Source organism: Macaca nemestrina, chromosome 16 (assembly GCF_043159975.1).
Source record: "Macaca nemestrina isolate mMacNem1 chromosome 16, mMacNem.hap1, whole genome shotgun sequence".
NCBI lineage: Eukaryota > Metazoa > Chordata > Mammalia > Primates > Cercopithecidae > Macaca > Macaca nemestrina.
The window spans coordinates 32,327,175-32,355,023 of NC_092140.1; the positions used below are offsets into that span (position 1 = coordinate 32,327,175).

At 33.5% G+C, this 27,849-nt stretch overlaps 2 pseudogenes; both read right to left on the reverse strand.

The window, feature by feature from the left end:
- Positions 1–3,650: 3,650 nt before the first annotated feature.
- Positions 3,651–3,939, reverse strand: LOC105481774 (HIG1 domain family member 1A, mitochondrial pseudogene; annotated as a pseudogene).
- A 7,488-nt stretch (positions 3,940–11,427) lies between these two features.
- LOC112426657 (U6 spliceosomal RNA) lies at positions 11,428–11,527 on the reverse strand (annotated as a pseudogene).
- Between the last annotated feature and the right edge of the window lie 16,322 nt (positions 11,528–27,849).

Below are 27,849 nucleotides of genomic sequence, written 5' to 3' on the forward strand. Positions count from 1 at the left end.
TTATACTTTCATTTCTTAGACAAAGAAGAAATATTCATATGTTCTTGAATATGATTATTGGTTCACAGCCTTTATAGTTTTCATATTCTATAAACATTTGTCACCTTATTTGATTTTTAAACTGAAATAACTTTAATTAGACAAAATATGGACAGTTTATAATGATGTAGTTTTTTTTAAACCCAAAGCCATTTTAATATATCATTGTTAAATTTCATATCCAATCATGAATAAAAGTATTTAAAGAAAACATTTTAAATGCATTTTTTCAGTAAAAGGCATATTAATATAGTTATTTCTAAAAATATTATAATATAATTTATATATTTAATATATTGATTTTCAGACACAGAATCAACATCATTAATTTTCTAAATATTTGACACTTGCAATAAGATGTCACTCTTAAGGAAACATTTGGATATTGCAGCTGCTTTAAAAAAATACCCAGGAAATTCAGAGCTCACTATGAAGGTTTCCAAAAACACTTTTAAAGTCAGTCAGATTAATAGTGATTATAGAAAAGAGCTACCAAAGATTTTAACATTATTCAATATAAGGATTATTTCTGTTAAAAATAGCGTTATGTTATTTGTTGATTTTTAAACTTAGTAACGCTTATTTCTGAAGTCAAATTTATCTTTAAAAATTGAAAGTACCTTTTATGACAAGTTTGTTTGGGATCTAAAATAAACGCAGTTCAATACAAATCTTTCTTTCTCCGGTTTAATTGAATAATTGACAAACAGGAATTACATATATTAAAGGTGTAAACTTAATACTTTGATATATGCATACATTGAGAAATTATCACCACACTCAAGCTAATTAACTTATCCATCACCTTACATAGTTACTTTTTTGTGTGGTGACAGTACTTAAGATCCACTCTCTTCAAAAACCACAAATATACAATACAATTTTGCTAACTATTTTTGCCACACTGTACATTAAAACTCAATAACTCATTCATCTTACATAACTGAAACATTGTGCCATTTTATTAACATTTCTTCATTTCCTCCTCCCTCTCTACCCCCAACCGTGACAACCACCATTCTACTCTCTACTTCTAGTTTTACTATTTTGTATTCCACATAGTAGTGATATCAAGCAGTATTTATCTTTGTGTATCTGGCTAATTTCACTTAGCATGATATCCTCTAGGTTCATTCATTTTGTTGCAAATTACAGGATTTCCTTCTTTTTAAAGCCTAAATAGCATTCCGTTATATATAAAAATATATATTATATATTTATATAATATAAGCTATATACATTATATATACATATTTATATATTATGTACATATATTTACATGTTACTACATTATATATAACTGTATAATGCATATAATATAAAATTTTCTTCATTCATTCATTCATTCATTAGTATTTAGGTTATTTCCATGTCTTTTCTAGTTTAAATGATGATGCAATTAAAATGAGACAGCAGATATTACTTCAAGATCTAGATGTGATTTTCTTTGGATATGTAGAAGTGGGATTGCTGGATGATGTGGTAGTTTGATGTTTTAATAGTTGAGGAATCCCTATACTGTTTTTCATAGTGGCTGCACCAATATACATTCCTACCAACAGCGCACAGGAGTTCCCTTTTCTCCACATCCTCGCCACCACTTATTATCTGTATTTATCTTTGTTACAATAGCTATTTTAGCGTGAGAGGTGATATCTTATTGTGATTTTGATTTGCATTTCCATGATGCTTGGTGATGCTGAGCATCTTGTCATATACTTTTGAGCCATTTGTATGTCTTCTTTTGGAAAATGTCTATTCAGGTTCTTTGCCCAGTTCTCAGTTGGGTCATTGATTCTGTTGTTGTTGCTCTTGTTTTTTGTTTGTTTGTTTGTTTCATTTATTTATGTTTTGCTATTGAGTTGTATGAGTTCCTTTTGTATCTTGAATATTAACCCCTTATCAGATATTTCGTTTGCAAATATTTTCTCTAATTCTATAGGCTTCATTTTTACGTGTTGATTGTTTCTTTTGCTGTGTTAAAGACTTTTTAGTTTGATGCAATCCACTTGTCTATTTTTGCTTTTGCTGCCTGTACTTCTGGTGTTATGACCGAAAATCTGTTGCCAAGACCAATGTCAATAAGGTTATTGTCTACGTTTTTTCCAGCAATTTTACATTTTCATGTGTTATGTTTAAGCCTTAATAAATTTTAAATTGGCTTTTGAATATGATGCAAGATAAGGTTTCACTTTTACTCTTTCACATTTAGATATTCAGTTTTTCCAACACCACTTATTAAAGAGACTATCCTTTTCCTTATGGATAAGGGTGTCTTGGCACCCTTATCCAAGATCAGTTGACAGTAAACGTATGGATGTATTTCTGGGCTCTCTGTTCTGCTCCTTTGGTCTACAAGTGTCTTTTGTGACTGACAATACTGTTTTGATTACTATAGCTTTCTAATATATTTTGAAATCAGAATATGTCATGTATCCAGCTTTATTTTTCTTGCTCAGGATTGCTTTTGAATTCTTGGTATTTTGTTCTTTTACATGAATTTTAGAGTTGTTTTTCTATTTCTGTTAAGAATGCCATTGGGATTTTGACAGGGATTGCGTTGAAACTAGATCAATGGGTAGTACGGACATTTTAACAATGTTAACTCTTTTTTTAGGGCCACTAACTTTAATAACAATACATATACCATGTTATCACCATGAAATGTAAATATGTAAATTCAGGTTAGACAAGAGCTTTTCACAAGTGCAATAAAGCATTCTATATTATATCAAAGTTAGCATATAATGTGTGATCAAATCAACTTGCTCACAAATCATTAAGCAATTCCATTATGGGTAATTCGTTTAATGTTTACAACTAAACATTAAACATTCTTATGGAGAAAATAAACAGTGCACACATTTTAAAAGTGTTCTTCATGTACCTTTGCATGAACACTTAAAATGCATATTTCTATTTCAATATGACATTTAAAAATTATTCTAACAGAAGCAAACATGTAATTCTGCAATTACAAAAGAACAAAAATAGAACCCATAATTAAATTATTCTTATGTTGGCAATTGTGATTCTTCAATAAATACTGCTACTGTGCAGCTCTCCTGTAAACTTTCTAGATTTGCTTTAAACACACACACACACATATATATACTTGCAACTGTGGGAGGCTTTACAAGTTATATTCCATGCACTTTTTTGACGGAGTTTTAAAAGAGCCAGCCAGTCCACAACACAGACAGAAGAAAAGGTAGATTAACTGAGGCAAATAGGACTCTTATATAACATCCAAAACAAGATTCTTCAGCAAACTGGGGTTTAGGGTTGGTCTGCTATGTTTTTTAGAATGAATTTCATCTTAACAGTTTAAGGAGATGGACACTTTAACACCATCAATTGCATTTAGGTGATGGGTTTCTTTTGTGTTAACTTGACTCCCCTGAATGACCTCGCGAGTAAACTAGTCACTAGTAATTTGGTCACCAGGCAAGTTTAGCCTGCAAGAAAGGAATTCAGTATTCAAAATACCATGTTATAATCTGAACACACTCAAATAGTTTATTTTCAACATTAACATGTAACTTCAACAATGAGATAGATGTCTAACTACAGCAAGCTCCTCCAACAAGATCAAGACAGCATCTCTTCATCTAAGGCTTATGTTTCTCCCAGAATTCCTGATATGTGGAATAGCTCATACCAACAGTCATTGCTCCCACAACAAAGCCTTGAGCTGCCACCCACATGTGGATCAGATGAAGGGATACTTTAGTCCTGCTTTTCAGTTTGTATAACACATGTGCAACAATTGCTGGGAAATCAGCTATTCCAATGGGGACAAATGGTGCCTCATTAGCTTTTCTAACTTTTCGGTCCCTGATCTTCATCATATGAAGAAAGGGAAACATCTGTGTCTGTTGGCATAGTAATTGCTTGAAGAATCTCCCTAAAGTGAGAAAACAACAATATTAACTCTTCTAATTCATGAACACTCCACGTCTTTCCTTTTATCTGTGTCTCTTTTAATTTCTTCCATTAGTGTTTTACAGTTTTCAGTGTAACAGTCCTTCACCTTTTGGATAAGTTTATTCCTAAGTATTTTTGTTGTTGTTAATATTGAAAATGGGACTGTTTTTTGAATTTCTTTTCTGAAAGGTTTGTTGTCAGTGTACATAAATTTCACTAAATTGATGTGTTGATTTTGATCATGTAAGTTTACAGAATTTGATTTTTATTTCTAACAGTTTTTTTTGTTGTTGTTGTTGAGTTCCTAGGGTTCTCTACATAGATGATCGTGTCATCTCCAAAAAGAGAGAATTTTACTCTCCTTTCCAATTCGAACGTCTTTTTTTTTTTTTTTTCTTCCTTATCTAACTCCCCTGGTTAGGACTTTCAGTACTATGGTGACTAGAAATGGCAAGAGAGAGGCATCTTTGCCTTGTATCAGATCTTAGAGAATAAGTTTTCAGCCTTTCCTCTTTGATTATGACTTTAGCTGTAGGTTTTTCATACATAACCTCAATTATGCTGAGATAAATGCTTTCTATATGTATTTTGTGAAAATTGTGTTAATGTTTCCTTTTTTTAAAGAGGCATAGGTCTGAGAGGAATTTGTATGTGTGTAAAAACACTTTTATTAAGATTTTTTCAGAAACTAAAATGAAATTAATTTAATATGCATACACTTCAGTAAAATACATATCAATATATAAATCACATATTATTCATAATACATATTATTATATTAGTATTAAGGAATATCTATCTATCCATCTATTCCCCATTCTTCTATCCATCTATAAATGTGAGGCAAGATTATCTTGCACTTAACTGTAAGAAGTTAAATGAGGCCGGGCCCGGTGGCTCACGCCTGTAATCCCAGCACTTTGGGAGGCTGAGGCGGGTGGATCACGAGGTCAGGAATTCAAGACCAGCCTGGCTGAGATGGTGAAACCCCATCTCTACTAAAAATACAAAAATTAGCTGGGTTTGGTGGCGAGCACCTGTAATCCCAGCTACTCAGGAGGCTGAGGCAGGAGAATCTCTTTGAACCCAGGAGGTGGAGGTTGCACTGAGCCAAGATCAGGCCATGGCACTCCAGCCTGGGTGAGAAAGCAAAACTCTTGTCTCAAAAAAATAAATAAACAAATAAAATAGGGAGGTTGAGGCAGGAGAATCGTTTGAACCCTAGAGGCAGAGATTGCGTGAGCCGAGATTGCGCCACTGTACTCCAACCTGGGTAACAGGGCGAGACTCCGTAACAACAACAAAAAAAAGTTAAATGAAATTAGACTCTCTAGAGTCAAAACCCACAAATAACTTCTCATATCATCCAGAGTGAAATCCAAAATGTGCCACACATGATTTGCCTTCCTCCTACTTCGCTGTCTTCACCTTCTTTTATTTTTAGTGCTTTTACCGCTTTTGCTCTTCCAACCTGACAATTTGCTGATTCTCGAATTCAGTTGCAGAGTTCTTGCCAATGGGCCTTTACAGTTGTTATTTTTGTCGGGAATGCTTTTCTCCAGTATATCTGCAAGGCTCATTTTCTCACCTTCTTTAGGCTCTAAAATCCCATTCTCACTCAAGCCTTTTTTTATAATCCTATTTCAGATTGCGGTCTCCACCTCAGCATTCCCTATTCTCCTTTGTCTAAGCGGTGATCACCACCAAAGATGCTGTATATTTTATGTCTAATGTGTTATAATGTTCACCTGTTGTCTGTCTTCTTCCAGTAGAATGCTCATTTTAGAAAGGCCACAATTTTGTCTGTTTTTTTCACTACTGTGTCTCCTGACATAAATTAGTTATTCAAAGAATACTTCTTGAATTGATGAATAAGTGAATAAAAACACAAGGTTGAGTGATAGGCAGGATTTAATTGTTAATTGTCTTAATAGGTCTGTCATACAGCATAACTAAGAAGAGCATATGAGTCATGAGCTTTATTTTTAGTAATTGTTAATTATTTGGTCAATATTAGTCATATAAAATTGGATTAAATTAATTGGATTACAGTTTTTAGATAGTATGCCAATTGATTTATGGAATTAATTACACATGAATGATGATAATTTAAGATTTTATTGATCAGATTTCAATTTTTGTTTCTATTATATTTCCATTTGCTTTTTAAATGTTAGCAGATAAAAAATATGGGAGAACTGGGTTGGTGGACAGGTAGTTAGCTATCACTAGAATGCCATGAGCAATTGAAGTACAATAAATATCTGATCTTTTTCCCTTGGTTCAGGGTGTGTGTGTGTGTGTGTGTGTGTGTGTGTGTGAACTTGAATGGGCGAATAGGTTACGTTTCCTTTAAAAACACATTTGATCATTAAAACCTAGAAAAGCTTAATCATAACTAAAGAGAAAAGCTTCACCCTAGGTTGTATAAATAGTACAAATACATGAAATTTCCAAAGGACTTAATGAGAACAAGTTCTTTGGATTCAAATTAATTTAATTAAATAATTATCAAAAGCAGATATGCAATGGTATTATAATATAATTTCTAAAAGTTTAATTTTAAATTACTTTTCTGAAATTTAACTTTTTAATGTTTAAAATATCAGTAAGGAAGACGACTGCTTCCTATCATAGATTTTAGTTCAATGGCTGATAAAGGTCCTCCAGAGTTTGTGGCTAAATGAAAGGAGCCAGCCTATGAGCTAGATATGCCATGATATAGAAAATTTTATTTATTTCAAATTTATAGTATTTTTAATTTATTTCATCTTTTAAAAAATTGATTTACCCAAATGTTGTCATTTTTAAAGAAAATAAAAGTCCCTTTATAGTATCTATTATTCAGAATTTCAGAGCCATTCTAGCTATAATTTTAGTTTACAGACTTCTTTTCTAATGGCCTAGAAATTTTCTGTACTAGGACTTATTTAAGGGCATTTGATGTCCCCAGTGACCCGATAGAAACTTGACTAGAACTTGACTTAGGTTACTTCTAGCATGCAGGAACTCCAACCCTTGAGTTTTCGTCTCCCTAAATAGCTTTGGCTCATTTCTGGTATCACTCATGAGAGACCTGAGAGCTCATCCTTCCATAACAATCTACCTTGAGTTCATCACCTGACAGTTGCCTTACTGTTATGCTTGATTTCCAAACTCAATTTACTTCTGGACTTCTGGTTTGTTGACCTTCTGCACTTATTCGCAATAAACAACTTCTTGTCAGTACACTTCTACAACTCGAGCCTGTATCATTGCTGCTCCTAGCTACCAACCTAACCTGAAAAGTCAGAACAAAAAACACAGAAAACCAGAATGAACTGTCACTTGAGGGATGACAGTCCGGCTGTCCATCAAATGACACTCTAGGATAAAGCCGGTGTATATGTCTGAGATCACAAGGAGGGAATTTGTGAAATGGACATCCTTTTTATTTCCAGGTGCACAGCGATATCAGGTATCTCAGATAACAGAGTGTGCAACTTCTGACATCTCTTACCTATTGAATTCCTTTTTTTTCACATTTTTATCAAGCTTTCTTTAAACATGGTTGACAATACAGTTGTAATTTAGTTGTTAAACATATTATTTTTTAAAAGTGAGGTGTGTACTCTAATCATCATATTCTGATGTTCCTTGACTTGATAAATATTTGCTATATGAATCACTTTTGTGATTAATTGACTAAATTAATCTGGGTTTACATTACCTGAAATTTGTTACTTTAAAAAATCATATCTGTTCAAAGTTGCCAGATGAATCATCTTCATAGAAACAACTGATCAACTCATTTTAAAAGCCACATTTTCAAATATTCATAAGCCACAACAAATCTCATTGTTCATGCCAAGTGTCAAGTATTTTATTTAGTCTGACCCACTCACTGAAATCATGTATCAAAATGGATTGTAAGTATTTTCAAGATTCATCCTTGAAAATGTCATATTTTAAAATGATTAAGTTTCCTGAAGCTTTATGGAAAAATTTGAGTCTAATTCAGAGAATTTTAGGATATCCATATAAGCACATAGAATACGTTTGATAAACCACTATATTCACAAGGAAAGATATACCTCCCATAAGGCTTTAATAAAAGAGATAAAGTGTAGCATTTTGGTGTAGTTTTATTTAAAATATGGCATATGAATCATGTATATTATAAATATAGCTTGCAGAAAAAGCTATGGTATACTTACACTAGTAATCAATGTGGTTGAATTGATTTTAATAGTCTCTGCACATTCAGTTAGACATGAAACATGCAAGTTTAAATTAATAAGTTCAGAAAAAAATTTGTCTCATATATGCTTCTTTTCTTTAGATATTACTATATTTCAGAAAGATGAGTACTTTATTTCACTCAGTAGAGAGGTTAATTAAGTAAATTTAATGAATAATAAATGAACTGCTTTCATTTAGAAGTCTGATTTTATATGTTTAGAAACTTAAAGAAATATTTTAATATTATATTTTACTTGTTCTTTCTGTGCCCAGATGAATACCTTTGCTGTGCATGTACCATAAAAAGCATGATAAGGCAGAATTCTCTGTCCACAAGGCAGACATTATTTAACTAGAATAGCAGCATAAACAATGGGGATGGAGGAGAAGCTGGTTTAGTGGCTGAGAAATCTGGTAGTACTATTGGTAATGTCCTGGATTAAAATTGTGAAGATATGTCTCATTCTGAGGAAATGGTCACTTTTAAAACTTGGTAATTGTTTTAAATCTACATGGAAAATCCAGTTGTAAGACAGAATATTCTAACCACCAGATAGAAAGTTATGTAGATAGGGCATCCTTGCCCATTATCACAGAAAATCATATATAGAATGTGTAGCAATTGCTCATCATCAAACAAATTATGAAAATACTCATTTTTAAAATTGATCTTTCAAAAAGAAACAGTCATTTTAGATGTCTTTCGTTAACAGGGTTTAAACATTTGTAATAATTTTGTGGCATCTTTTCTTAGTAATACATTAATGTTGCATTTGTTTTCAGAAAGTACAAAGAATTTATTTTTTATTAAAAATTTTAAACAGACAATTTTATTATCATGAAACTGCAAACAAAAAGGCAACATTTTACTAAGATGACTGAATAATATATCACATTAGATATGAAAAAGTTGTTATGATATAAGTAAATTAAATAGGACACAATATAGCTGTAATTTATACTCACTTTAATTTAGAATTCTCATGGTTCCCAGGAAGCAAACTGAGTGATCCATAATTGCATCTTAAATTAAACTTTTTGCAGTGATTAACCTCTCTAGCACTGCTTCTTTCATGAATATACAATTTTTATATTATCAAAAGTGTTTTCTTTCAGAAATGTTAAAGACTAGTTATTATTTCTCTGTTTTATAGAAGTGTTTAAAAACAATTTGTGAATGCACTTAGAAAAAGGCTAATAGATATTTTCTTCAAGTTGTATCCAAATGAGCAGAGCTTACTATAGAAGTAGATGCTTTAGCTACAGAGTAGGGAACCTGTGGTTTAAATCTAAAGGATTATAATGTGGCACATTTATTTGAAGAAATCTTCTTTGATCCTCTAACACAGAAAGACAATGTGAGAATTCAAGAGCAAAGAACAAAAGCTGAACTGTGAATTTGATGACTCCGCATGTTTGCATCCAAAAAGCTATGAAAAGCATTGATTGGAAATTAACTTTAGACCACATTTGCTTCTTAGAAAAATAAAAGTTTTAATGTTAAGTTGTAGACCATTGACATGTGAATAAATTATAAAGAGATAAAAGGATGATGATTTGCTTCATTGCTGTAATTATAAATAATCAAGGTTTTGCTTTAAGAAAATGATATCAAGTTCTGCAATGTTAGCGTTTCTATGAATCTTTTTTTTTTCTTTCTTACTTTCAATGAGTCTCATCATATTAAGTAGAACTTTTGCTATAGATGAAAAATGAAGCCAGTGTTGACACAGTTGGGAGTAAAAATTATCTCCTTAAATATCCTCTTTCCAGCAGTCAAGATATCCAGTTTTCTCACAATTCTGTAGATGGCTGAAAATTAAATTTTTATGAATACCAATTGCAAACTGCATAAGAACAAATGAAATTAATGCAATGGTTTAAAATTATAGATATACGATAAGACATTTTTGAAGTGTGTTCGCATGGTTCAAAATTAAATTTAAAAAGAGGAAAAATAGGCAAAAGCAGTGGTATTTAAGGGGGAAAGAGATATAAAAATCAATGAGGGGCCGGGCGCGGTGGCTCAAGCCTGTAATCCCAGCACTTTGGGAGGCCGAGACGGGTGGATCACGAGGTCAGGAGATCGAGACCATCCTGGTGAACATGGTGAAACCCCGTCTCTACTAAAAAATACAAAAAACTAGCCGCGCGAGGTGGCGGCGCCTGTAGTCCCAGCTACTCGGGAGGCTGAGGCAGGAGAATGGCGTCAACCCGGGAGGCGGAGCTTGCAGTGAGCTGAGATCCGGCCACTGCAACTCCAGCCCGGGAGACAGAGCGAGACTCTGTCTCAAAAAAAAAAAAAAAAAAAAAAAAAAAAATCAATGAGGAACAGCCAAACATGAGGTGTGGGAGGAGCTACATAAGTCGGATCTAACTTTCCAAATAAGTAATGTCTTCCTTTTCATAGTATTGAAAGCAAATAAAGCGTTGAATCAGGAGATATCAGTACTGTCCACTTACATCTAGAAATTCATATCTGTGGAGCTCTATTTTTCAAAAATCATTGAACTGTTGCAGATCAGAAAATGTTGGTTTGTGTCTTTAAACAATTGGATATACAGTTACCTAAATTATGAATGCAAATGAAAAGTTCTTAGGGAAATTAAAAGTGCTACTCCAGTGAACACAAGAATTATAAGAAAATAAGATGGCCTTATTGCTGATATAGAGAAAGGTTTGAGTTGTCTGGATAGATCAAACCAGCCACAGTATTTCCTTAAGCCATAGCCTCATCCAGAGAAACATCTTATGTCTCTGCAATTCTATGAAGGCTGAAAGAAGTGAGCTGCAGAAGAAAAGTTTGAAGCTAGCAGAGGTTAGTTCATGAAGTTTAAGGAAGGAGCCATCTTCATAACATAAAAGTGCAAGGTGAAGCAACAGTGCTGATATAGAAGGTACAGCAAATTACTTAGATCCAGCTAACATAATTGATGAAAGCGGCTACACTAAACGACAAATTTTCAAGGTAGACAAATAGCCTTGTATTGAAAGAAGATGCCACATAGGACTTTCACGAGTGTATATACAAAAGGTAGCATGCTGTAGATACTATTTTACACATTTCTTTTTTCTATTTAACCGTATATCCTGAGAATCCCTCCATATCAATTCATAGACATCATTGTGATCATTTTTCATCTTTGTTATTAATGTATAGTGGTATGTATCCCAATCAAAAAATTTGGCTATATAATTCTGTAATTTCGTGAGGTTACCACTGGTTTGTATTAGTTGATCTTCTTTTTTTTAATTTTCATTTTTAGTTTTTTGGGCAGGGGCCATGCTAATCTTCTCTGCATCCTTCCAATTTTAGTATATGTGCTACAGAGGCAAGCACATTGATCTTATTGAAACAAATCTTCTATTAATGCTGTGGAAACAAAAAGTATAGATCAGTACATTTTGATTGTTATCAGAAACTCAATGTTATGTTTATATTTGAGAGCTGGACCTATCAATTTATGAGATGTGTGCTAAACTGGACTCAATATTAATGCCTTTCTAAGGTTTTCTCTTAAAACTTTTAACACTTTTTGTTGTATCTGCTAGAGTTCTATTTAATCTATAGTGTGTTTTCATCATAATCACTATGGTTCACACTCTAAAAAAATACAAGATCTTCTTTGACTAAGTTAATATTTTTGTTCTAACTTTAACATTATCTAGCATTTATTATCTAAGTATACTTTTGCTTTGCAATTATTGGACACATTTTTTTCTCCACATTATTGCCTTAAACTTTCAAAGCAGATATGTTCTACATTTATTTTCTGTAAATAGCGTACACGTAGATATTAATTTTTGACCCAGGGTAATGATTTTCTCAGTGTACTAGTATCAAAATAATCTACTTGGTCTTAGTTCTGTTGTTTTATGCTTTTCATTTGCTGTTGTTCCTTTTTGTTGCTGATTGTTTTTCTCTAAGTTTCTCATAAGCATATGTTTTTATATTACTGTATTTGTTGCAAATGTACAGTTTCATACTATTTTAAAAATGTATTAACTTAAAATCTAAGTTCAAAAATGTCCATATTTCTTAAATAACCCAGTTAAGGAAATAAAGTATATACTGACACATACCAAGGTAGATTAACAAAATTCAATTTTATTATTTCTGTGTACTGATTTTCTAAGAATTGTCTACATTATGTCAACATATCACAATTAAGGAACGTTACACTAGTATTGCTATTACTATTACTCTTTTATAGCTTTTGTTTTAGTTATATTTATATTTGACTTATTTCATAACTATTTTTATAATTGTCTACATGTGATTTTACATGAACTGATTTCATAATTCATTGAAAAAATGTATTCTATGACTATCACTTTCTAAAGTTCTTATTGTGATCCAGCTCTTATATTGTAATGTAAATGTAAAACTTTTACATTACATTAAATGTAAATGTCTTTACAATGTAAAACTGCCTTTTACATTGGGGCATATGCCTGCAGCCACTCCTGTAGACACACACTTAATATTTCATTTGTTTGGCTTCTTCCCATATTAGTTAGTTTTCTTGCATAGAAGTGCTTGGTTACCAATCCAATCCTTCAAGAAACATAGTGATTTACCATTTTATCTTCCAAAGTTTAATATTATCAATAAAAATTCGGAGGCCTCCATGGTTTTTCATTCTATGTAGAAGGAGTTTTTATTTTTCTGCCTTTTTTTCTTTACTTCTTGAAATTCACAAAAGTTAACCACACTATACCTCTTCCTTATATTGCCTGATCCGCACCAAACCTTTGAAAGTCACAGACTGTTTCAAGATAGTTTTGTCATATTTTAAATGTGATTATTGCCTCTGTTACTACTTCTGATTCACATGATGTAGGCCATTTCTCATAATGTCTACTTGAGGATGTATGACTTTATATATTATTTTTCATCTGTTTTGTTCTTTATCATTATACTATTATCAGAGCAAATTGAAATGTGTTGTCCCACATTTATCATCTGATACTTTACATAATTGATTCTGAACCTTAATATTTCTAATAAAATTCTGATATTTGTATTTCTTTAAAATTTTCATGGATCTCAATAAACTCTTTTTATACTACCCACGTACTTTTAGAATCCAACTTTACGTAAAATTTTAAAGTATACATAGATGCTTGCTAAAGTTTATACACCACATTCCTGTGATCTTTGTTTCAAAAGTGCATTGTACTTCATACCTCGAGTTCTATATTCTTCTTTGTTTATGTTGCTAAATTTTCATATCTCTTTTCTTTCTCCTTTCATGTACGTATTTGTTTAAAGACCAGTGACAGGTTTAGTATTGGCATTTGCCATAACCTAGGTAGATCCTTCTTCCTTAGCCCTTCTTTCCCAATATGAAATAGGCTGTTAGGATCCTCTGCTCACACATTACACAGAAGAGTTGATTGAAGAAAATACATGTTATTACTTCAGAGGTTTGAGAATCTAACTGATAATAGGAGTTTCTAAGATCTAATGGAAACCCCAGCATGAAAAATACTTTCAATGGTTATTTGTCTATGCCTGAATAATCCTTGACTCACTCTCTATTTTTCTGAATTGGGATTTCTGTTTCTTTTGTTACATATCTGATGTGTCAGTGATTGGGTTCAAGGTCTTTTAGATATCTTCTACACAGTTAATAAAAATATTGAAAGAGTCACTTTTTTATTGAGTCTGAAATTGGTACATGTAGTCTAAAAATTGTAGCCTGACCTGTCCCTTCTGAACTCAGATAACAGATTGGGACTGAAGTCTTGCCAGATAATCAGAAGGCACCGTGCTGATCTAAAGTACCTAACAGTGCTAAGGACACAACAATCAGTCAATAATTTGGGGTAAATTGAATAATTTATTGTGCTACAAGCACAGTAAATTTGCAACTAAAGCAGTAGGCAATCTCTTAATTTGCCTTCTGTTTAGTTTCAGCTTCTATAGACATAACAGTTCTTCCAACTCTTTACCTAGTTTCTAAGAATATTTGTTTATCGACAGTTTAAGCTCTGTTCACTTACTCCATTTTCATTAAAAATGTAGAAAATTTTATTACATTCTTATTATAGAATATATGTCTGATAGGATCATCTTGATTTGGCAGTTTAATGAAAAATGAGTTGGTAAGTTTTCTATTGTTTTCATATAAACGGATATTGGCTGGTATTAAGTAGATGAAATGTTTTTATTGAAACAAACATTCATGTTTGTTACTGCATGTAAGTTTGCAAACCTTACTGTAAAACTTAATGTTTATTTTAAAACACATGTATACACCCTTATAGTGACCACACTGGTCAAGATATAGAATGATATGGAACATCTACGAAACTTCTTTCATGCCAACTCCATTCCAGAGTTAACCATAATTCAGTTTTCTAACATAATAAGTAAAATTTGCGGTCGGGCGTGGTGGCTCAAGCCTGTAATCCCAGTACTTTGGGAGGCCAAGACGGGCGGGTCACGAGGTCAGGAGATCGAGACCGTCCTGGCTAACCCGGTGAAACCCCGTCTCTACAAAAAAATACAAAAAACTAGCCGGGCGAGGTGGTGGGCGCCTGTAGTCCCAGCTACTCGGGAAGCTGAGGCAGGAAAATGGTGTAAACCCGGGAGGCAGAGCTTGCAGTGAGCTGAGATCTGGCCACTGCACTCCAGCCTGGGCGACGGAGCAAGACTCCGTCTCAAAAAAAAAAAAAAAAAAAAGTCTGCTTTTGAATTTTACATAACATAAATCATAAAGTTTCTTGTGTGTCTAGCTCATTTTGCCAGTTTATCAATAAAACTTCTTTTAATTGTTAAGTGATTCAAATAATGGTTTCCATTATCAAGCTAATTTTCATTATATGAATATAATCGGATTTATTTATACATTCAGCTATGATGGACTATTTTTTTCTAGTTTAGATATATAATGAATTAAGCATCAACACTCTGGTCAATGTCCTTTGTTGAACACATGTAAGCATTTCTATTTAAGACTAAAAGGTCTGGGTCATAGAAAACGCATAGTTCAAATTTAGGAGATACTGCAAAACATTTTTCTAATTTTTTTTTTCTAACTTCCCCTTTCATCAATAGGACTTGAAGAGTTCAAGTTGCTCCATATGTTTTTGATGCTTGATTATTATAGTACTTTAAAAAGAAAAAGAAAGTAATAGTAGATATGCTGCTGGCATATGTCTCATTGTGTTTAGATTTGCACTTTGATGACTGATAACTTTGAACATCTTTTGGTAAGCTTAGGACCCGTTGGGAAGACACTTAGATGAACACCTGTTCAAACCCTTTGCCCATTTTTTATTGAGCTCTTTGTCTTCTTTTACTTATTATTTTGAAAAGTTTTTAAATACTTTCTGAGAAAAATTAAATATCAAATATTACGTTGTCTATATTTTTTTAATCTTCTGACTTGACTCTTCGCAGTCTTAATATGCCCTTTGATGACTAGACCTACTCACTTTAAAATGGTCCAATTTACTGGTAATTGTTTTTTTGTATAGTGCTTTTTTTTTCTGTTCAAGTAAAAAGGGTGCCACTGGCAAGTTCCTTATAATATTACCCTATGTTATCTTCTAAAAGCTTTATTGATCTAATTTTATATATAGATGTAAATCCAAGGTTAGGCGCAGTGGCTCACATCTGTAATCCCAGCACTTTGGGAAGCAGAGGTGGGCAGATAACCTGATATCGGGAGTTCAAGACCAACCTGACCAACATGGAGAAACCCCGTCTCTACTAAAAAACAATTTTAGCCGGGCTTGGTGGCGCATGACTGTAATCCCAGCTACTCAGGAGACTGCGGCAGGATCGCTTGAACCCGGGAGGCAGAGGTTGCAGTGAGCCGAGTTCGCACCATTGCACTACAGTCTGGCCAACAAGAGTGAAACTCTGTCTCAAAAAAAAAAAAAAAAAAAAGATGTAAGTCCATCTGGAAACACTTTTCTGTGTACCATGTTAATTAGGGAAATATATATTTTTGGTCTTTTGTTTGTTTACCTTAAGTATACCAAATTGATCCAATATCCTCATATATATTTGTAACATTAAATCTATTGGAAATAAAAAGAAAGCAAAGGATGTCTTAGTAGAATAAGATTTTTAAATATGAAAAATAATTAGCTGGGCATGGTGGCCCAAGCCTGTAATCCCAGCACTTTGGGAGGTCAATGCAGACAGATCACCTGAGGTCAGGAGTTCAAGACCAGCCTGGCCAACAAGGTGAAATCATGTCTCTACTAAAAATACAAAAATTAGCCGAGTGTGGCTGTGCCGTACCTATAATCCCAGCTACTCGGGAGGCTGAGGCAGGAGAATCGCTTGAGTATGGGAGGTGGAGGATGCAGTGAGCCTAGATCAATCGCACCACTGCGCTCCAGCCTGGGCAACAGATTGAGACTTTGAGAAAGAAAGAAAGAAAGAAAGAAAGAAAGAAAGAAAGAAAGAGAGAGAGAGAGAGAGAGAGAGAGAGAGAGAGAGAGAGAGAGAAGGAGAGAAGGAGAGAAGGAGAGAAAGAAGGAAGGAAGGAAGGAAGGAAGGAAGGAAGGAAGGAAGGAAGGAAGGAAGGAAGGAAGGAAGGAAGGGAAGGAAGGGAGGGAAAGAAAATTTAAATAGTAGAAATATTCAGCAGCAAGTCTGATAGCTAATTTAACTTTTCAAATACCATAAGTTGAAATGGCATTTCAAGATTTCTTCAAGAACTGAAAAATCTGTGATTTTTATTGGTGACAATTTCCAAGTACTGCTAGTACTAAATCTATTTGCTGCCTATATTCATATGTGAAAGGAATAATAAACCTTGCTTAGAGATTAGCAGAGGTTAAGTTGTAATTTTTTCCCACTCAAGTCCATGAGTCCCTTTAATTTGATATCCTAGAATTCAACTTAAAAATCACAGATTTATTGAAAATAACACTTCTGCTTCAAGCCATGGCGGTGTCATTGCCGTACTTTGTTATACAATTGGTGATGACATATATATTAGGTTGTTTTTTCCATCTTGTTACATACCTGTATCTATGTATTCTTTCACTAGTAAGACAGTTCTTTAATTACTGCATCTTAACCAAAGGACTTGAAATTTGGCAGTGTAAATATTAAGCTTTGTTTGTCTTCAAAAGTATTTTGGCAATCTTAGCCATTTTGACTTTTATGTACATTTAAAATGATTTTGAAAAAACTGCCACTGTTTTCATTAGGTTTTGTTCAACAGATCATTTCAGGAAGCCTTGACAATATAGAGTTTTTGATCTATAAGTGTAAAATTTTCATCTTGTTATTTATAATTTTAAAGTCACTCAATTATGTTTTACAGTTTTCCATATAAAGGCAATGTAAATTTTTATGCTTCTAATGGTATGATCAATGGCTTATCTGATTTTTCTAAAATGTGAAAATACAATTAATTTTTTGTATATTAACTTTTAATCAAACAACTAATACAATTATTTTAAATTTTTATAGATTGTCTTCATTTTCCTTTGGAGATTTTAACTGAATGTGGATAGTTTAATTTATTCCATTTCAATATTTATATGTGTCTTTTATTTGCTATCCTAACTGCATTGTTGACTAGAATTGGTGGTAGTGGACATATTTATGTAATTTATCTCAGAGGAAAGATTTGCAGGTTTTAATCACTGATGCTAGTTTTGCCTTATTAGCTATTGGTTATACTTCATTAGATTTAAAAAGTTCAATTTTATTTTCAGTTTTCTAAGATATTTAATCATGAGTAAACCAATTTTTGATTTATCATGATTTTTGTCAAATGTCTTTGCATTTATTGATAGATTTCCCTTTATTTTGTGGGTATACTAAAATTTATTGACTTTTTGAAAATTAAATGAAAAATGAATTGGGATAAACTCACCTTCATCATGATATATAATCTTTTTATGTTCTACTTTATTTAATTTGCTAAAACTTCTATAGACATTTGTGCATCTGATTTCAAGTAAAATGCTAAGATACAATTTTTCTTTCTTACAGTGTTTTTATTGTTTTAGTCATTATTACACTTACCTCTTAAAGAAAATTAAGAGATGCTTTATTTTTTAATTTGTCTTCTCTAGAGAGTTTAAGATGGGTGTTAATTCTTTCTTAAAGTGTTGGTAAATATAACTGATTAAACTATCTGTGTTTGGAGTTTTCTATCTGGAAAAAATATAGAATTTCACTTTGTTTATTTCTTTGTTTTAAATTTTTACCTCTGTGAATTTTAGTAGGTTAGCCTCACTCTGTAGTTCAGGATCTTTCTGAACAACTCCTGGTGTCCGTGGAACTCCAAAATGCCAGTCTCTGTCTTCTAGTTAGAACAAATATTTCGTGTTTCTAGACTACCATGTTCCTCTTAAAGCAAGGTAAAAGGGCAATTGCCCTATTTGATGTGCAAATAAGAAAAAAAAGGAACTTACCCAACGAAAGAGTCAAAGAGACTAATTTGAAAATCTCAACATACTGCATTTCCGTTTTCTCTGTTCTTTTGACCACTAAAGTTCAGGTTGCCTGGATTATATAATGAAGAATTCAAGCAGTTGTTTTATGTTCTTTATCCAGCTTTCATAGTTGCTTTCAGTAGGAGGTTAGCAAAGTAAAAGTTACCCAAATGGGGCTGGAATTTGAAGTCCCAAAATTGGTTTTCATGCATTGTTATTCTGATGAAGGCTTCTATTCTCATTATCTCATTTTCTATTCTTATAACTCATTAATATTTATGGCTATCAACATGAAAGATTTTCTTTGCAAAAGCAATTAAATGCTGTGCTTATTTTTAAAGCCCTTATCCAAGATCTTATTTTTTCAGAGCCCAAGGAAGTAGAAACAATATATTAAACTTAGTCCGCTCTTACTTTATCCTCTTGCCAACAACAACAAATGGCTTCAGAACTAGCTCCATCAATATATATACACATCCCATTAAAATTCTTTCTTTCTTTCCTGTATTTTTCAACATGTCTGAAAACTCTATGTACCATGAATCTTTATGTACAAGTAAAACAGCAGTATTTATTGAGTTTAGTGCACAAGAGAAAAAAGGAGAAAGGATTGGCAGCAAATTCATATCTCCCTGAAGCCCTATCACTGCTCAGCGGATTGTGCTCCTAGGACCTGTAAATCACGTCTCAAGATGTGTGTCTGGTCACATCTGAGATTTTAATAAATCTGTTCAATCATGGCTTGTCAATATTGGGCCCAGTTTTTTCCTATTAGTTGGTTTTTTTAATGAAAGCTAATTTTAGAGTCAATTTGGGCTGAAAGCATCATTAAAACATGCAAGATGTAAACTGCAAGAAACTTCCCTCTCCACTGGGCATTCATATCCTTATAATATGGAGAGGCCATTACTCCCCTAACTGCTAGTCGTTAGAACGTTATACACTCATGACTGGGAAATTGTATGTAATGCTGGCCTTTTCTCTAATGCACTGAATGTTGATATAATGAATGGAAACATTTCTTTATACAGAGTTTGTGACCAAGTGCTAAGTTATGTATAGTCTATAAAATATTTGAAAACAGATGGCATATGCACTTATCTTTGAAATCCAAGTTTAAAAAGTCATCATACCACCTTTCTGAGGATTTTCCTCTTGCCATCTCTGAGAGAGACTACAGTAAATTTTAATTTTCAATACGTCATAGTGAAACACATTTTACTGTAGTCAGTTGTTAATATGTAGTTTTCTCCATTATGTGTATTCCTATCCTGAAAAATGATAATGTCTTCTTTTTGGTGACAGTGTCTTGTTTTGTTGCCCAGGCTCGAGTGTAGTGATGTGATCATGGCTCATTGCAACCTTGAACACCTGGGCTCAAGCAATCCTCCTACCTCAGTCTCTCAATAACTGAAACTACATTTGCACGACACCATACCTGGCTGGTTTTTTTTTTTTTTTTTTCTTTTAGAGGGAGAGTCTCACAATTTTTACCAGGCTGGCCTTGAACTCCTGGCCTCGAGTAATCCTCCTGCCTCAGCCTCCCAAAGTGATGGGACTACAGGAAGGAGCCACTGTCCCAGAAAGAAAAGAAAATGACAGTTTCTCATTCATCTTTCTGTTCATCTAATGTCAAACAAAGAAGAGCTTCACAATCAAAATGGTAGTTATATCATTTGGATATCTGTCTCCTCCAAATTTCTTGTTGAAATGTAATTGCTTATGTTGGAGGTGGGGCCTGGTGGGAGGTGTTGGGACATGGTGGCAAATCCCTCATGAATGGCTTGGTGCTGTCCTCAAGATAGTGAGTTCTCACAAGATCTGGTTATTTAGAAGAATGTGGCATCTCCCCTGACTCTTTCTTGCCCCTCCTTTGACCACGTGAGATTCTGGCTCCCTACCACCTTTAACCACGATTGTAAGCTTCCTGAGGCCTCACCAGAAACAGATGCCAACATCATGCTTCTTTTAAAGCCTGCAAAATCATGTGCCCATTTAACCTCTTTTATTTGTAAATTACCTAGCCTTGGATGTTTCTTTGTAGCAATGCAAGAGCATAATAACACAAGTAAAAATCAGTTAATGAAAGTTCTCGGTATAAGGTTATTAATTTATTCATGAAATGTCTGTTTTACTTTCTTCAAAGGCATATTTTGCTCAAAATAATTGATCATCTGAATAAAAAACTATATAAACACAACTTTAGGCTAAAACTATGGCATGCCAATTCTCTATTGTGTCTGAAATTTTTAACATAGAAGTTAGACTGTCAACAGTAATCTTATTCACCTTGGAATGTAAGCTTAGATACACTTAAAAATGTTACTGGAGAGTTGAACTCAGGGAAATAGAATCAGCCTAGCCAGAAAACGCAATTCAAATCACAAACTTAAATAGAAGAAAAAAAGGCCAGACAACATTTCAAAGAAACCTGAAATTACTTTGTTAGAAATACAGAAGAGGATAATTGCAAGGAGATGATCACTGACTGCTTAAAAGTATTCTAGACAAAATACATTTAAAACCCAAATGTGTTTGTTCTGTAACAGGCAAAACTGAGCAGAACTGAACAAGAAAGTAGACTCTCATTTGCTGAACCAAACTTTTTAACGGAAAAGCATTATTTTCAGATATCCAATTTTGCTTACTCCTTAATAAGTATTAAGAAGCTCATTAATACTCTAAAAAAAAAAATTATGTTCTCTTTGAAGTAGTATGGAAAGAATGGCACACTCAATGTGAATGCATATATAAATAGAATCAATATGTTTCTTCAGAGTTATTTCCAAATATTAATGAGGGATTCACACATGTTATGACCATTTAACAAAACCTATGTTGTAAGTCTTGGGGATTTAAGTGGTTTTACATAAAAGACAAGATTTGTATTAAAGAGCACTCTGCCATTTCTACTTTCTATAGACTTTTGTGTTTTCTATAGTTAATTATTTTGTCCAAGTAATAAAATGATTTGGAGTCCACAAAGCTTCATTACAATTTTAAACTAAAATATTTGTTTCCATTAGCAACACCATTTATATATTTTGCTTGAGTATTTCATTTGAAATTTAATTGATAAAAATGCAGTCATTCACTTAGTAAACAAGGCATTTACTAATTACCTGCTATGTGCCAGGCATTGTTCTCAAAACTATGAATATCAAGTCAAACAAAAAAGGATTCATTACTTCAAATAACTTCCATTTAATTGGGAAGGATAGGCATTATTTAATGTAATAGCTATTTTCATCCTTTATCTTTCTTCCTATGTTTAGAATACATTGGGCATAATTAAAATTTGACATCTTTGAGGAAGAAAAACTAGCAGTTGAAATAATAAAACACTGAAGTTGATTATTACATGGCTAAATCATCTTTTGATTTTTAAAATATGGTTCAAATATTAATAGAATTCAATGTAAAAAGAAATATTTTAATAAAAGAATCTACTCATAAAACCAGAGACATCCATAATCTCTGTAAAATTCTGCTATTTGGATGGATATATTTATATTCCAGGCTTAGTTTGCTTATTAACTACAATATTATGTGTTTCTGAATTTTGGTGAATCTTACCTTGAAGGTTTGCCAAAAATGTCTATGTGAGCAGTGAGGTCATTAGAATGGTTAGTAAATAACTCATTCTTCTCATCAGAGGATTATAAACTTGATAAAGCAATTTGTAATTATAGTTTTAATCTAAATAGCTCAATCATGTTCTGCACAAAAGACATCCCTTTGCAAATATTATATAATGAAAGTGGGACTATTATAATGATTGTTAGGAAAGTGCATAAATGCTGACTGAATTGCAGAATAAGTTTTGGAAATTGGTTCCATTCGGTTGTTTATATTTGGGTAATTACACTGAATACACATTCTGGTCTACACTGTAAAAAGTATTTTGGTTTCATTGATCATTTTTATTTACACAGAAGTCTCATATTGTCTTTTATGAAATTCTGCTTTATAAAAATATTATCTACCTGAAACTCCTAGAAATGACTATAGTTCTCTAATCAATGTACTACTTTCTGCCTTCTTGCTGAACTTCCTGAAATACCTGAATATATAAACTGATTCTAATCTTTAAAGGATGTTTTCTATCCCTCAGAGGACAATTGCATAATAAGTTGTTAGGAAGATGGAACATGTATAAGATTCTGGTAGGTATTTCTAAAACAGAAAAATAACTTCTTTAAATTACAAAATGTTTCTCAAAATTATATATTCCAAAAAGCGTAGACATTTCTCCCCTCAAAATACGTGGAATGTGTCTGCTTATCTAAACACGTATTAAAAACAATCTTATTACCAAACTGTTTCTTTAGCAAACATCATCCAACAATAGTTATCATTTAGCCAGTATTTCCATCTACTAGTAGCATTGAATGACTAACTTCTTGTGCCAGAAACACTTTTTTTTTTTTTTTTTTGAGGCAGAGTCTCGCTCTGTGGCCCAGGCTGGAGTGCAGTGGCCGGATCTCAGCTCACTGCAAGCTCCGCCTCCCGGGTTTACGCTATTCTCCTACCTCAGCCTCCCGAGTAGCTGGGACTACAGGCGCCCGCCACCTCGCCCGGCTAGTTTTTTTGTATTTTTAGTAGAGACGGGGTTTCACCATGTTAGCCAGGATGGTCTCGATCTCCTGACCTTGTGATCCACCCGTCTCGGCCTCCCAAAGTGCTGGGATTACAGGCTTGAGCCACCGCGCCCGGCCCAGAAACACTTTTGACGTTTCAGCAAACACACCTTAACAAAACATAGTGTTCTGCCTTTATGTAGCCCCCAACACATTAAAATGCTGTTAAAAATTTACAACCATGAAATAAGTATTATAACAATGATTTGTAAAGAAAATGGAAGCAAATAGATAAGTGTAATTTTCTTTCTCTAGAAACAAAATAAATAAAATATGTGAAGATGAGTAGGAAAACATCAGTTAGAGAATGGAAGTGAGGATGGCACTACCAACAAAGGAATGTGTGTGTTCAACAGCAGTGACTTAAAAAAAAAAAAAAAAGGCAGATCCACGAACCAGGAAGGATTTTCTGGGTCTGGGTTTCATATCCATGCTAGTTGTAATGCAAAGTGTGTACTAATAATTTATCATGAATTGGAAAATTCTACAGCAAATAGAATGCATATTGTATTTTAGTAATGCTAAGGTTTTACCTCTAAAGAAAGCTTGAGGTGCTTTGTCAGTAATATGGTCAAATATTTTCTAAAATCAACAGTAAATTTATATTTAAGGCTATCTACTTCATATCTGACACACAATGGCCCCTTCCCTTACTTAATGTAATTTATTAACAACTTGTAGCACGTGTAGGATTATCTTAATTACGGTGTAAAAGATATTGAGCCTTCCACAAGTTTTACTCATTAAAACTACAACATAAAGAGGAAAGAAAGAAAGAGGTACAGTTAGGAACTGGGATAATACCACAACAGGAGGCCCAATACGTAACACAAATCAGCTTTGAGTATTTGCAACTATCATTAGCGATTATAGAAACCTGCTATGGACTGAATGTTGAACTGGAGGCCATTATCTTCAGTGAAACAACTCAAAGACAGAAAGTCAAAAACTGCATGTTTTCACTTACAGGTGGGAGCTAACAGGGACATGGAGTGTGGGAGGGTGGGGGAGGGGATGTGAGGGATGAGAAATTACTTCATGGGTACAATATACATTATTCGATTGGTAGTAACAATGGAAACCCAGACATCACCAACACACCAGATGTTCATGTAACAAAAACTGGGCTGGGCACGGTGGCTCAGGCCTGTAATCCCAGCACTTCGGGAGGCCAAGGCGGGTGGGCCAGCTGAGGTCAGGAGTTCAAGACCAGCCTGACCAACATGGTGAAACCTCATCTCTACTGAAAATACAAAATTAGCTGGGCGTTGTGGTGCGTGCGTGTAATCCCAGCTACTTGGAAGACTGAGGGAGGAGAATTGCTTGAAGCCGGGAGGCAGAGGTTGCAGTGAGCCGAGGTTGCATCATTGCCCTCCAGCCTAGGCAACAAGAGCAAAACTCCATCTCAAAACAAACAAACAACAACAAAAAGAAAAACAAAACAAAACAAAAAAACATAAAAACTGCACTTGTACCCCTTAAGTTTATAAAAATAAAAAACACTCAAATGTTGAAGTCTAACCCCCTAGTGTGATGGTGGTCAGAGATGTGACCTTCAGGAGGTCACTAAGTTTAGATGAGATCATGAGAGTGAGGCCCCGTGATGGGATTCAAGACCCCAGATCTTTCTCTCCCCACCACCTTCTAATGTGATAATACAGAAAATCGTATGTAGTCCCACTGCAAACCAGGAAGAGGCCTTCATGAGGAACTGAACTTGATTCCCCAGCTCCAGTATTGTGAGAAGCAAATTGTTGTTTAAGCCACCCAATCTATGACATTTGTTATAGCGGCCTAAACTGGCTAAAACACTGAAGAATGAAATATTAATTTAAAGAGACTTATAACCATTTTATGCATGCAAAATACTAATACTACTTTATGCAGCTGCAAAATACTATCTTTTTTTTTTAATTTCACCATATATGGACTATTTCTATGCTGTACGACCTATTAGCCACTCATGAATAAAATCAATAAATGCAATTCAATTTAATCCTCTGCTCATCTAGATAGTCACAAAACTCAGCAATAATATACATGATGGCACTACAATTTACATAAAGAATAAATAGTTCCCAGGGTTTACCAGATAATCAATACATTGTTTTTTTTTCTATCCATTTGAATAAAAGGAAGTGTAATCTTTTCCAAAAATTTCCATCCCCAAAGACGACTGATAAACTCTTTTTATTTATTCAAGTTTTTATTTAATTAACGATACACCATTGTGTGCAAAGAGTTTGTTTCCTTTTTTTTTTTTTCATGTATAATCATAGTCACTTCCCTGAGCTGTGCAGTGTTATCTCTATTACATTATCAGCTCCGTAAGGCCAAGATTATCACTGTTTTGTCTACTGCTGTCCAGGCAGAACCTAATATTCGTTTTTAGTATTTTAGTTTCTTTGGAGAAGATATTCCCCTTGAAAAATTCTATAACACATCCTTATCCTTTTTATCACAGCTCTTTTCTTTCCAGACAATATTTTTCAAACTTTATGCCAATTACTTAATATTTTCTTGATTGTTTTAGCTTTCTATTAGGTCTTGAAATCAGGTAGTGTTTCTCCTTAAAGTTTATTCTGCCTTTTCAAGTTATTTAGGCATTTTAATTCCTTTGAATTTTCACATGCATTTTAGATTCAGTTTGTCAATTTCCACACCAAAAAAAAAAAAGGTCTACTGAGCTTTTGATTGGTATTGTATTAAATCTACAGATATATTTGGGGACACTTGGTATCCTAACAATAAAGAGTTTTTTCATTAATCTTTAATATGGTTTACCTCTCCATTCATTAACGTTTTCTTTATGTACCTTAAATTGTTTTGTATTTTTCAATATGCAGGTTTATCATATTATTTATTGTATTTATCCTGAAGTGTTTCATGTTTTATACTTTCGTAAATGCTACTTTTTTCCCAAGTAGCATTAATAGTGCCTAGAAATACCACTGATTTTTATGTATTGATTTTTTTTATCTCTCATCCTTGCTAAACTCATTTCTAGCAGCTTTTTTGTAAACTCTGTTGAATTTTGTACAGAGATAATCATGTTGTCTGCAAATAAGGACAATTTATCTCACATACTGTAATTTTGCTCCCTGTAAGTATGATTTGAGTTTTCTAAAAAATATCTTGTGTCAGTGCTTGACTTTTTAAACCTGTGGAGTATAATTACAATAACCTTTAATATCCTATCTAATTCTACATCTATGTCAGTCCTGAGTTAGTTTACAATGAACGGTTTTTCTTCTTATGGGTGATATTTTCCTGCTTCTTTGCATGCCTGATAATTTTGTATAGGACACCAGACATTGTGAATCTTACCTTTTTAGATCTTCAGTACTTCTGTACTCCCATACATTTTCTTCATCTTTATGAGATAGTCATGTGAAACAATTTGACCATGTTGGTTATTTCTTTTAAGATTTGTTAGACGGTAGTGGTCAGTCTAGGACCAATTATTCTCACTGCTGAAGTCAAGTTCTTCTGATACACTACCCAGTGCCCCATGAATCTTGGGGATTTCCTGCTTGAATGATAAGACCAGGCTTTACTGGCCCTATGTGAATATGAAGCACTGTTAACTTTAATCCTTCAGGTGGTTCTTTCCCTGGCCTCAGGGAAAGATCAAATGCATGCACTGATCTCTCCTCAGCTAAGTAATTAAGAGAAACCCTCTGATACCTCCAAAGATTTTTATCTGCACAATTCTCTCTTCTTCAATATTTTCTTCTGTGAATGCTAGCTGCCTTGGATTCCTCAGACTCTGAGCTCCATCTCTCCTCTTCTGTGATGTGGACTACCTAAATTTACCATCACTGAGCCATGGCCAGAAAATACCCCAACACAGTAGTAGACATTGGCAGATTGAAGGACCCCCTCATTGGTTTCTCTTCTCTCAAGAATCATTGTCTTTCATTGCCTCATACCCAGTGTTTTGAAAACTGTTGCTTTATATTTTGTCCCTTTTTTATTTATTTTAAATAGGAGAGTGAACCAGGTTCCTTTTAGTTCATCTAACTGAAAAGAATATTAACCTTTGTTTCTATTTTAACTATTTTAAAATTGCATACCTTACAATTGATACTTACAAGTACAGTGTTTCTTTTTCATTGTATAATAAAACTGTTTTATTCAATGTAACATTCTTCCTAATCAATTTCATGTTAAAATGGAAGAAAAAATAAATCACACCAGAGCCAGGCTTTATATGTGTATTAGTCAGAGTTTTCCAGCGAAATAAAACCAAAAATTGAGATCTTCAGTCTATAGGTCATCTATTTAAGGGATATAATATATATTTATAAATATATGCATATATGAAAAGATTTATTATGAAAATTGACTCACATGATTCTGGAGGCTGAGAAGTCTCATTATCTGCCACCTGCAAGCTGGAAAACCAAGAAAGCTGGTAGAGTAATTCAGTCTGAGTTAAAAGGTCTGAGAATCAGAGGAGCCAATGATGTAATACCCAGATCAAGGCTGAAGATTCTAGAACCAGCAGGGGGTGGGGGTGAGGATGGGAGGCTGCTAGTATAAACCCTGAGCCCAAAGGCCCAAGACCCAGGAGCTCTTAATGTCCAAGGGCAGGAGA